This window comes from Elephantulus edwardii, unplaced genomic scaffold, assembly GCF_000299155.1.
Source record: "Elephantulus edwardii isolate Elephantulus edwardi_28Jun2011 unplaced genomic scaffold, EleEdw1.0 scaffold00037, whole genome shotgun sequence".
NCBI classification, from domain to species: domain Eukaryota; kingdom Metazoa; phylum Chordata; class Mammalia; order Macroscelidea; family Macroscelididae; genus Elephantulus; species Elephantulus edwardii.
Genome location: NW_006399787.1, coordinates 10,806,657 through 10,819,914, shown reverse-complemented (window position 1 = coordinate 10,819,914; position 13,258 = coordinate 10,806,657). Strand labels below are relative to the sequence as shown.

At 34.9% G+C, this 13,258-nt stretch overlaps 1 protein-coding gene across 1 annotated transcript in view; it reads left to right on the top strand.

Annotated features, from left to right (window-relative positions):
• Nucleotides 1-13,258, top strand: part of YLPM1 (YLP motif containing 1) — a 99,349-nt gene that overhangs the window by 68,943 nt on the left and 17,148 nt on the right. The gene's annotated exons all lie outside the window — the stretch shown is intronic.

Here is a 13,258-nt window from a genome sequence, read left to right as displayed (position 1 = left end):
AGGTAATGGAATATGAATATGAAGCTGAAATGGAGGAGACTTACAGGACCAGCATGTTCAAAACCTTCAAAAAGACTCTGGATGATGGCTTTTTCCCCTTCATCATCCTGGATGCCATTAATGACAGAGTTAGACATTTTGACCAGTTTTGGAGTGCAGCAAAAACGAAGGGTTTTGAGGTATATTTGGCTGAAATGAGTGTAGATAACCAGACTTGTGGCAAGAGAAATATTCATGGAAGAAAACTTAAAGAAATAAATAAGATGGCTGATCACTGGGAAACTGCACCTCGTCACATGATGCGTCTGGACATTCGTTCTTTGCTACAAGATGCTGCTATTGAAGAGGTAGAGATGGAAGATTTTGATGCAAATATTGAAGAACAGAAAGAAGAAAAGAAAGATGCAGAAGAAGAGGAAAGCGAACTGGTAGGAGACAGACCAACCATTTGAACAAAGTGTCTCTTTATTAAAATCTTAAGGAAGGGTATTGTTTTAAATTCAGATCTGTGATCAGATTATTGCTATTTTCCATATGTCTTTTAATGGTAAAAATTTGTATCATTGTCTACAAGAAGACTTTTGGAATACTTTTAATTCTTTTATAGACCAAAAAAATCCTCATTGTATTGCTGAAAGAAAATTTTAAAAGAATTCTGAGAAGTTTACCCCTGTAGACACTCATCTATTTGTAGGTAGAAAATCAATTATATATGAAAGGACATTTTTACATTCCAGCAGGTATGTGGTGCAGCCAATGAATATGTGGATAATATTCTCTTCTTTGCTACAAGATATAAAAATTGAGTTTTCTGTCAACTGAGGCAGAACAACAATTATTGAATGAGTGAGGCAGAGAGTTGCCACTTACTGCTGGATTCATTGTTCTTCATTTTTGTCCTGTTAAGTGATGGGAAAGATGATTTGACTATGTAGACAATGGCTTTTGCTCAGACTGATGAGAGGCTTATGCAGTGTGATTTCAAAGTTCCCGTGTACCTACCGTAAATAACACATCTCTGTAGAAATGTTTGCCTTACCTGTCATTCAAGAATATGCAACTTGTAGAATTATGTTGACTTTTCAGTGTTTTCTAATGATTACAGATAGCTGTAATTCCTTGAAATAGTGTTGCTTCTTTAATTTGAAATACTGCTTAATTGATTTAATACCTCAGCCCTTGCTAAAGCTGCTTTTCATACTCTTCTGAAAATGTACAAAGTGAGACCCTAATTCTTACCCTTTAGAGCCTCCAAGTCTTTGAGGGGCGATCCCGTTAAGCCATGTGTGATATAGAAAATTCTTGATAGACACTGTGTGTTTATATAGAGATCGCGTCCACCTCTACATACCTAGATTTCAAATGCGGATTAAAAAAATAACCATTAAAGTTAATGACATTTGAGTCTCAGTTATTTTTTTTAAAAAAAAAACACAAACCAAAACATATCATTAAGTTGTGTTTTAACATCTATGACCTAAATTTTAGGCAGAGCATTCACATATAGGACCACGCTGTTCTGGAATATTGGTAACGACTTCTTTAAGTACTCACAGCGTGTGTACTATAAAACATTGTGTGAGAAATCTATAAACTTTCAGCTTTGTAAAGCTTTGTCTTTTGTGGAGATTTCAGTTCAGGAAATGGTTCATATCGTCTGATTTGCTTAGGTTAAAAACTTGAAACTTTTCATTAAATGTACTTCTAATTTTTTTAAAAAGTGAAACATACTGTAGTACTATATTTATATATTAGAAGCTTGGCAAGGAAGTCTTAAAACTCTCCTGTATTGGACTATCTCTTCTATTTCCAAATGGCCTACTCTTGCAAGAGAGCAGTGGGAGGGTAATAGAGTTTTAAAGAAAAACAGGGTGGTGCCAGCAAGGGGAAATGAATAAATGCATTTTGCTCATCTTTGTATTCTAAAACCTCTCTTAACTCACCCAAAGAGTCAAGATCCAAATCTTCTACTCTTGTGGTCTATTCCAAGAGTAAAAGATTATTGGAGAATTTTAACTGAAGAGTTAAGAGCAAGTCTCCTATCATTCAGACTAATTTAATGAAATTATCATTAAACTTTGCATTGTTCACTCTGTACTGATAAACACAGCTGGATAAAATCCAAACTTTTAATTAAGAGGATCCTTTTTGGGATCATTGGTATGATAGTTTGCCTCTTTAGTGCTTCAGTGAACTTGATAAATATGACTCAGAGTTTATAAATAAAATATTTTAATGCTGCTTTAGGATTTTCAGGTGATTTTTGAGTTGTGATTTGTACAAACTTGATTGATACTTTATAGCACTATTCTTTCAACATAGTTTGTCTTGATTTATTCTAAAAATGTATCTGATGAAGAGGATATAATTTATAACCTAAAAATCTTACCTACCAAATTGAAATTGAACTGTTAGTTCTGGCTTAAAGATTAGAAATCTATAAAATCTATAGGTAACCTGATATATGGTGATGCTATAGAAAAATCTTACACAAATCTATGTCTTTGAAATCTTTGACATACTTTCTCATCTTACTTGCCTTTGTATCAGTCTGTTCTGTGAACTTTAACATTACCAACAGTAAAGGGATATTTTGATTTCTTAAAAGGCGACACTGATGTCTTTGATGAACCAGCCTTGAATAAAAAGCCTTACTATTAATACTTCTGTATATTGAGGATTAATAGGAAACAGTATAAATTCAGGAAAAGATAAAATCTCAATAAACCACACAGGAAAATGATATATTTGCTTGGTTATTAAACTTTGAAGATTACTACATAGTTGCAGTATTTTTAAATAGGTACATTGAGAAGTTTGAAAATGATAGGGGGAATTGGATGAAATAAAGCATAGTTTTATGAAGTACAAGATGTAGTTTGCTAAAGAGATTCTTGAATTTTCATACAATAGGGAAACCATTTTAAAAGATAACAAAATAACCTCATTTCCAAATTACTAAAGAGGAATACTATGAAATTGATTCATGAGTATTAACTTTTTGTAAGATCTAATTGATAAATGAATTGAGTCTTTTAAAAATAAGGTTGAACAACTTTTCTCCTTTCTTATGAATATTTAAATTATAGTAGAATATGAAGTAACTCTTGACAAAACACTGTTTGAACTTCATGGTTCCTGTCACTTGAGAATAGCAGCTGTATTTAGAAAATAACTTAGCTGGTCAACTCTGGATGATAGTAATTTTAGCACAGTAACTACATGTACTTTCTTACCATATTTGCTACATAGCTGTTGTTAAGACTACAGCTGAGAGCCTTGGACTGTAGCTGCCTCAAAGCGCCTTCACGATACCATCCTAAAGTGACCATTGTGAAATCTGGACTGCAAGTTTGGCAAATTTAATAATTTAGTTCTTCAGAGATGCTGAGGCTGTGCTTTCCCTATAAGTTTATAAATAGTGGAGACTGAATCCATTCCCATTTTTAATGCTTTTCCAATTCAAAAGTGATGTGCATGTATGTGTCTCTTTCTAACCCTTCGAGCTTCTCTCTGTGTACGATTTAGGGTTACATTCCGAAAAGCAAATGGGAGATGGACACATCTGAGGCAAAGCTAGGTGGGTATTTCCTTTTTCCTGTTTTTTATATGTGATACCTGATGGTAATGGTCATAAATCTTCTGTAAGAAGAGCAAATTCCCATAAGTTCTACTTAAACCAAGATTTTTTTGCCTACTTTACATCCTCCAATTTATTTTGCTAGCTCTTGGTTTAATTATATTTACATTTTATGGCAGAGAGTAAAAAGAATATTTTAAAAGAAATACCTTAAACATCCTTTAGACAATGATCAGTTAAGTAACAAAATACTATCACTTCTAAAATCTATCCTTTTATATAAATCAGAAGTATTGGTTCTGATGAAGAGTCCTACTTTTTTATAAACTGCTTAACTGCGTTCAGTGTAACCTGATTATGAATACTTTTTGATGATGATGATGATAAATATTAGCATTTTAAAACTGAATTGTAACTATTTTTTAAAATATAATTAACATTTCTGGGTAGTAGGAGGTAGATAGATAATTCATGTTTTTGAGAAGACTGCTTTTATAATATTCCACTTCAGTTTTCCTTTGTCTTTAGTGCTAAATTACAAGGTGAACCAGTTAAAATGGTTGTTAAAGAACAATATTCAAGTTATTTAATAAGAGGTCATCTGATAAGCCGAAAATTTGCCCAGTGAATTTTCCTCCAATATTTTGTGGTTATAATATTTAAGATTGTTTAATATTTTTCTTTTTGCCCTACTTAAAGAGAACTATTTAACCTCTAGATTGCCCTTTTTTGAGAAGATTGGGCTTACTGATATATGAAGTATGAATGACAATCTCTATATTTTCTCTTAGTATCATGCTATTCCTCCAAAACCAACTCAATATCTAACTAGCTTCAATTTATGGAGAAATGAGTCATGTAGCTACTTTATTGTTGGGCCACAGAAGAAACATTTCAACTAAAATTGCATTAGGCTCTCCCTTTCACTGTGCTCAGCTGAGTATGCTAGCAGTTGATGTTGCCTCGGTCTTGCTTTGAAAGGTAGTTCAGTAAACTGTAGTATTACTACATCACCATAGTAGATGCTTTGTTAGAAACTAAAAAAAAATTTTGTGTTTGAATACAGTAAATATTGTAGTAGAATCACAGATTACGGTACTGCTTTAAACCTACTTATTTGGACAGGATACTGAGTCTATTTGTAGTTCTGCATTTTAGATTGATCTGTAAAGATTGATAAGTTCATTCTTTTCTACTTCTAAAAATAGTGATTATTTTGGGTGGCAAAGAGATCATAAATACAAAGTTGCGCAAGTGATATTTTTCTTAATTAAATATATAATCTCCAGAAACCTAATATAATACATGGTCTGGGATAATGCTTTTTTAAAAACAGACATTAATTACGTGAATTACAGAAATGGATTTATTCAACTATTGTAGTTAAAAGGATTGAAGGTTTGTTAATGAAGATAGGGCTTTTATTTGTAGTTTTTAATAGGAATGACCGTGATATTTTGTTCAGTGACATTCATTGATTGAATGCCATTTGTGTCATAGTAAGAACTAATCTAACGATGGCAAATTGAGTATGAGCATTCATAATAGAACTTAGTTCTTTGTGGTTATTTCATGGAGTCAGGAAGATTCTTCCCTATAATGGGAGGAATGTACATCTGAGAAATCAGCCCATGTATTTTATCTTTATTATCATAACAAATCCAGTTATGTTTGATTACCAGGTACAAGTTATTTTTCTGACATGCATGAATTATTCTTGATAACATCATTATGTTAGGTGGAAAATACTAAGCTTCAATCTCTTTCCACCCAACATAATGAATCTGAAGCTGAGGAGGAATTTTGATTGATGGTTAACTCTGCCAATGAGAAAATACTCATCTAACTGTAGTTTTTCATGCAGCTGGTTAAATATCATTGCCATTTAGGTAGTGTGCATATAGTTCAGAACAAGCCTGTTCTATACCTGGCATGGTTTCATAGTTGTTGAAGACCTTCTGTGGCTCACCTTTGTTCCCTGTGACAGGCCTCTGCCCATTTGGGACACAGGCACCCTGATATGAGGGTAGGTGATACATACCACATCATTTGTGACTCAGCATCAAAGACACTTTCAGTCCAGTGGCATGGTTTTAATTTCTCAAAGTGTGAAGACTGAAATAGTTGATGTTTTGACCATCCTGCTTTAGTTTTCACCATATCAAGAACTTGTGCTTTTCTCGTTTCAGTATCATGTACCAGTGCTTATGAGTTGTGGACAGTCCACACAACTCGTAAGCACAAGTTGAGTTGTCTGTGTGTCAGAATCATCTCTTCACAGATAACCTGCAACTATCAGTTGTTCAATTTTACAATTTTTGTACGGTAACCTTGAAACGATTTCCAGAAATACTATTTATGTATATAAATAATGCTGTAAACATACATACTGTTTAAAAGACGTAAAATTCTGTGACCTGCCAAGTTGGATATTTAAAACTTCATCTTCATTTTAAAAGTTCATCTTTTGAAACTCAGACCTTTGAAAATCATTCATATAAGTGTGTTGAGCATCATTCTTTCTTCTGCACTTATGACTCCAGATTTCTCTTCCCTCACCTTATGTCATACATCTCTGTATTTGGGCTTTCAGGATGCCATATGGAAGAGGTGTGAACCTTTCTTCAGCCTCAAGGAGGAAACTTTAAACATGTAAAAGCATGATTAAATGTCAGATTCAACATTTCAAACAAGGGTGATCAGAAATGCATGCTCTTGTGAACTCCCTTTTGCAAATACGAAATTCCCGATCTGTAATTCTTGACACAGGAGGAGGAATTCTTGCCATATTCACTTTGCCTTTCTGCATTGCTGCATGGCCATGTTCTGCTCTTGGAATTCAAATGTAGAAATTTTCTTATAAAGAATGTTAATCCAAAGTTGAAAACCCTGTGGGGTTTGGTTATTAAGTGTATTGGAGCTTTTCATCCTGCTCATCTGATAATAATGCACACGTTGGACTGAGAACAGTTGTATTGTTGTGGGAATGGTTGATACTCTAATGCCATATTTTGTGTCTCTGTGCAGTCAAGGGGTCACTTCTTGAAAATTTATGTATTATAGCCCACCATGTACATTGTAGATAGAGCCATTTAATATGACATACAAATTTAATATGACATACAAAGCCATCCTTGTTGAAAATTTGCTACAGTGGCATAATTGAGTTTTGTAAAATGTAGTTTGTTTTACTGGTTTTTCAATTATATTGCTTCTATGAAGGTGAAATAAAAACTTTGCCAAGTATGCAAAATCATACTGATCTTTGAAGCCTGTGTGAAACAGAAATTGTCAGTTGTGTGTGAAACATTCCTACTTGAAACATAAGCCTACCTTTCCTCTTCCACTGGTTCCATTGCACTTTTCATATCTGGTTCTTCCAACTTGGTGCCTAAAACAGTTATATTTCGTGCGTGCTATATATACCCTTTTCTGGAGTTAATGAAGTGTGGTTATTATGAGTCTTAACTATTTCAGAGTTCCTTCATTGGTCAGCTTAACAGTAGTATGTTTTTGACTTCAGATGATCAAAATTTTATTGCTTCTAAGTAACTAAAAAAAATATGTTAAAAAATGTAACTCATAATGTTCCACATATAATATTTAAAATCAGTGTTGACAAACATTTTTAAAAGCAATATATTTTCATTGTATGTTCTTGATAACAAAACTCATATTTCATAATTTCTGAACCAACAATCTCTGTGTATATAATTGATTATAGTTTGGGGTTCTTGGGAAGCCTAGTCCTTTCAGATATAGGGTTCAGTAATAAAATTCAGATCTGTCACTTCATCTGACTAGTTCCGAACCTTAGACTGGTCAGTGGTACTTCATGATAAAACCAGAAAATGTAGTGATTGATTTTGTACAGTCATCAAGTGTATAAATACTAACTTCTGGCAAATCCATTACAGCTGCCAAAATCATGAGAATTCTGTTCAGTAGAAACTGTTCATCTAAAACTATACTCAACCTTAGCCAAACTCATCATGTTCTTGGTACTCCCTGCTTTTATGTGACATAGTATCACCAAGTATTGCAGATCATACGTGCATTACTACATATTTTTAAGAAAAGAAAAAAAAGGAAGAAATTATTCTTACAAAAATCCAACTTTGCATTTCCATCAGAACATTAAGAGCTGAGCTGTGAGTTTAGAAGGTTGGGGAACAAGGAGACCAGGAGACATATGCCTTTTCTTGCCTTGCCTGTATTTGTTACTTAAGCCAAGATTATAATGGCTGCCTGAATGAACACCAAATAAACAATGAAAATTAAACAGAACATGAGGCATTATCTCAGCCAAGAAGATACGTTGAATCTGCAAGTGGTGCTGCTCAGAAAAATGTGGATGTGTCCTCTGAAAATGTTCCAGCTCTCGTTTCCCTTGTTTGTGTGTTGTGTGCAGACTCACACTGTTCCATAATGCTATGGCTCTGTGTTTGTCCCCCAGACAAGTTGGATGGCTTGAGGACTGGCACTAAAAGGAAACGTGACTGGGAGGCCATTGCCAGCCGAATGGAGGATTATCTCCAGCTTCCTGATGATTATGATACTCGTGCTTCTGAGCCTGGAAAGAAGAGGGTAAGAGACTTTGTCAGTAACTGCCAACAAATGAATAGTCCTATGGTTTACATGAATGCTATTTTTAATAAAGTGATCTGTTTGTGCTATATCATAGTATACATCCAAAAGGATTAGGCCTTACGTTTTATCAGATCAAAATGCATAAATAACTTTTTAAAAATGGAGAATAGAACCTTATGTAACAAGATATGAGATTGTCAACCTTATGAGAGTTTCAAGTGGCTGTTTGTGTCATTCTGCCATGGAACCAAAGAGCCAGGTGAAGAGAAAGGATGTCGATAAGTCTGGGATTTTTCAGTGGATTAGGATAGGAGTACAGGGGTAAGGGGTCTAAATAATAATCAAGAGTGATGCTTGAAGTTTTAGCCATGCGTGTCCATGTATGTAGTATCATTTAAGAAACAGCAAAAACTAAAGTCTCTTTTTTTTTTTGCAATCAATTATTTATTTATTGACGTGTAAAGTCTCATTTTTGAGAGTGAAAAATCAAAAGTTCAGTGAAGACTAAATTAAGTAAAGGTGCCTAATTATTGCATTGACTGGTGTGAAACTCAAGGGAAAGATAAGGCTGACATTGCAGATTTAGAAGCAATTAGCATGTCAGTGATATGTAAAATTGTTAGTCTGGATTATCTGTATTCTTGGACTGCTCTTGCACAAGGACAGAGTATAAATAAGGAAGTTGGGACCTCAAAATTTACAAGTGTAAATAGAAAAGTGAGGACTCTAAAATATAAAAGTTGAGCTAAAGGTCAGTGTTTAAAGAGGAAAAGAGCAGTCAGCTGTTACATGACTCAAAATATGGAGGTAGGAAAAGTAAGATGGCTATGGATTTGACAACTTGGAGATCACACACGATTGTAGTTTTTGTAGTGATCTAAGGAACAGAACTAGTTTGAAATGGATTGAGGATGAATGGGAAATGAAGGAAGCATAGCTAAGGTAGACGGCTTTTTAGAGTATTGTCATGAAAGGGAGCAGGGAAATGAAGCCCCAGGACATTTCGTGGTTCAGTAAAAGTGATAAGTGATACATATGTGTATCCATTAGGACAAAATAATAAAGTAAAATAGATGTTACTGTCCTGTGTGAGCTTTATTCAGCTAATCTGTTGTGATGTTGCTATATAAATGTATACTGATCTAGTGTTCTTTTTTAAATAGCTGCCCGTTACGTCATTATTTGATTTTATGATGCTTAATGTTGTATCAGTGTTATTGTTAATACAAATACTGCAGTGAAAGCTATGGTGCATGTATGTCTTGGTATATTTTTGCAAGTACATCCTTAGGGTGAACTTTTAGCACTAAAATTACAGGGTTTTATGTAAAAATTATGTGTGTTTTGTCATTGTGACAGGAATTATAAATTTTTTTCCAAAAGCATTTTACCTATTTATAAACCAATGTCTATGTAAATGCCTGTTTTTCCATATTTGTACCGTAGGTACTTGGTCAGACATTTTAACTTTTGTCAGTGTGATAGCGTAAAAAAACCAAACTCTTATTTAACATTGCTTTGATTAAGAATTAAGTAATTTTTCTTTTAGTGCTGCTATAACAGAAATATACCACAAGTGAATGGCTTTTACAAAGAGATATATTTTTATCAGTTTAGAATGCTAGAAGTTGAATTCCTGTTGCTAGCTCTATGGGAAGACTTTACCTTTAAACTCTGGGGAAGAGTTTTGTTCCTGGTTAATTAGAGATCTCCATGTGACTCAACATCTATCTTCATTTCTGCTTCTTTTATCTGCTCCTTTATTTTGTCAAGATAATTGATTCAAAATACTCTCTGTAGTAAAAATAGCCCAGCTTATTGGTCTGATAGAACTTACAACACTCCGGCCCTTACTCATCATTTGAACCTGAAATGAAACCCTTCCCCATAATTCAACATTCCAGCCAAACAGTCAATTGGCGGACTTATAAGATAAACTACAACATCAGGGAGGTGCTCACTCCTGATAATAACCAATCCTCTATAGGGTAAATTATGCCAAGAAATTTGAAAGACAGCTACCAAGAAGATGTCCATATTTGTTCCTGTTCCCAAAAAGGATGATCAAAAAACAAACAAACATGGAAATTAACAGTGTCATTGATACCACATACAAGTAAAATCTTGAAGATTGTTGAAAAATAGCTGGAATAGTACACCGAAAGGGAGTTCCTAAAAATTCAAGCTAGATTCAGGAAGGGATATAGAAAAAAGGATATCATTGCTAATGCCAGATGGATGTTGGCTGAAAGCAGAGAATACTCAAAAGATAATTACTTGTGTTTTATTGACTAAACAGAGGCATTTGATTGTGTGAATTGTTAACAAATTATGGCTAACATTGAGAAGCATAGCAATCCCAGAACACTTAATTGTGCTCATGAAAAACATACACACAGAGAAAAAACTGTTGTTTGAACAGAACAAGGGAATACTTCGTGATTTAAAATCAGGAGTAGTATTGTTTCTCGGTATCTGTTCAGCGTGTGCTTAGCAGATCGAGAAACTGCATGAGATAAAAAAAATTTGGCATCAGAATTGGAGGAAGAGTCATTACAACCTGCATTATGCTGGTGACACAGCCTTGTTTACAGAAAGTGAAGAGCACTTCAGCCACTTGCTGCAGAAGATCAAATACTAGAGCTTTGTATAGCGATTACGTCCCAATATACAGAAAACGAAGATCACTAGAACAAGAGGTAACAGAACATCATGATAGATGGGGAAAAGATTAAAGTCAATTATTTCATTTTACGTGGATCCATAATCAATACCTATGATAACAACAGTCACGAGATCTTCTGTAAAGGACCTCTCCACAGTGCTAAAGATTAACAATCCTATCAGCTAAAGATTAAGATGCACCTGATTCAAACCATGGTCTTTTCAGTCACTTGCTTTGTATCTGTAAGTTGGACAATAAATAAGGATGACAGAAGAAGAATGTATGCCTTTGATTTGTGATTTAGGAGAAGAGTACTAAATATCCCATGGACTGCCAAAAAATCAAACAGATATCTCTTGGAGAAAGTGCAGATGAAGTCCTCTTTAGAAGCAAGGGTGGTGAAATTTCATATCACATGTTGTCAGGAAGGACCTGTCCTTGGGAAAATACTTCATGCTAGGGAAGGTGGAGGGTCAGAGTAAGAGAGGAAGACCCTCAGTGAGTGAGGTGGATTGATAAAGTTACTGTAACAGTGGGCTGGAGCATATTTGAGATCAGGCTGGTGCAGGATATAGGTCGAGTTCAGAACTGTTGTTTAAGGGTGGCTGTGAGTCTTCGTCAACTCAAAAAGGGGGATTGGTAATGCGAAGAGTGTGTTTGCATTGTGAGTATTGTAATGAATGTTAAAAAAAGAGAGAGAAGTTAGCACTCAAGTTTTGCCAGCACCTTTTTTTGAAGAGGTTTCCATTTCCCCATTTGGCAGGTTTTCTTTCCTTGTCGAGTATCCGTTGACCATAGATAGATGGGTTCATTTCTAGATTCTTAAGTCTGTTCCATTGGTCTATATGCCTGTCATTGTACCAGTGCTGTGCTGTTTTGGTTAGTACTGCTGTGTAGTAAGTTTTGAGGTCAGCGAATGCTATGCCTCCCACTTCGTTTTTTACGGCTGACTGCAAAAAGCTGAAACAGGATCCAATCTCACACCATACACAAAAATCAACTCCACGTGTGTCAGAGACTTGGGAATAAAGCCCAAAACCATAAAGTTCATAAGAGACAAATTGGGATCAATCTTAGAAGGCCTGGTCTATGGTATAACAAGACTGCCAAATACAGCCAGAAATGCACAGTCTGAAGAGGATAAAATTGATGAATGGGACCTTCATCTCTGCGCTCGTCAAAAACTTTTCCCAACAGGTTAGAAAGAAAACCTACTGACTGGGAACAAACATTTGGCAATACCGTCTTAGACAAGGGTCTCATAACAAAAGTTACAGACTACTCCTGGGCCTTCAGAAGAAGAAGACCAATAATCCAATTACAGAATGGGCAAAAGGCATGAAAAGACTTTTCATGGAGGAAGACATTCGGATGGCCAACAGACAAATGAGGAAATAATTCAAAATCACTGGCAGTAAGAAAGATGTAAATTAAAACCACAATGAGATACCCTAGTAGCAGTGGAAAAGTTAGCAGGGCAGCAAGTAATAAATTTTGGAGAGGATGTGATGAGATATAGGAACTCTTAATACATTGTTGGATTGTAAAATGGTACAACCACTCTGGAAGACAGTTTGACATTTCCTCAAAAAGCTAAACATAGAAATTCCTCATGACCCAGCTATTCTACTGCTTGGAATATACCCTGAGAAAATAAGTTTGAGGCACAAACAGAGACTTGTACACCAATTTTCATAGCAGCATTATTCACCATAGCAAGAACATGGAAACAACCCAGTTGTCCAACCACAATGGAATGGATTGAGAAATTATGGTACATTCACACAATGGAATACTATGCAGTACGTAGGAGCAATGATTTTGTAAGTTACTACCTAACTTAGGAGGGACTGGAGAGCATTATGCTAAGTGAACTCAGTCCCATAAGAACACATCTTGTGTAAGACCATTATTGTAGAACATGTCCAAGGATCCAAGGTGGGGAAGGGAAAACAGGTGGATGACGATGGGCTAGGGGTGGTTTGCGTGCTTAATCATAGGATTGCACAATTTGATGGGTAGAAGAAAGGGTGGGTAAAAGAAAGAGGGATGATCTGGGTGAAAAACAATGCATATGAAATAAAAATGTTATATAAAAAAAAATGAGAAGAGTGAGGAAAAAATCAAACACACACCCTTTTCTCATTAAAATACTAAAGAAAACCACTTCCCAAATACAGTTAAAACTATAAGCTTTACAAAAACCCTTTGCTTTCAAGTAGGAACAGACTTGGCCCTCCATTGGGTTTCCACAGGGGAGGAGAGACAGAGATTTATAACATATTATTATTGGGGGAGGACACATGCAGTTCAACCCTTTTGATGAGTCCGGGATCATTCAAGATTTTATTTTTTTTAATTTAAATTTATTATTCATTTCAGTAAAAATTTAGAGAGACTTTGGATTTCCATTCATTCATTGT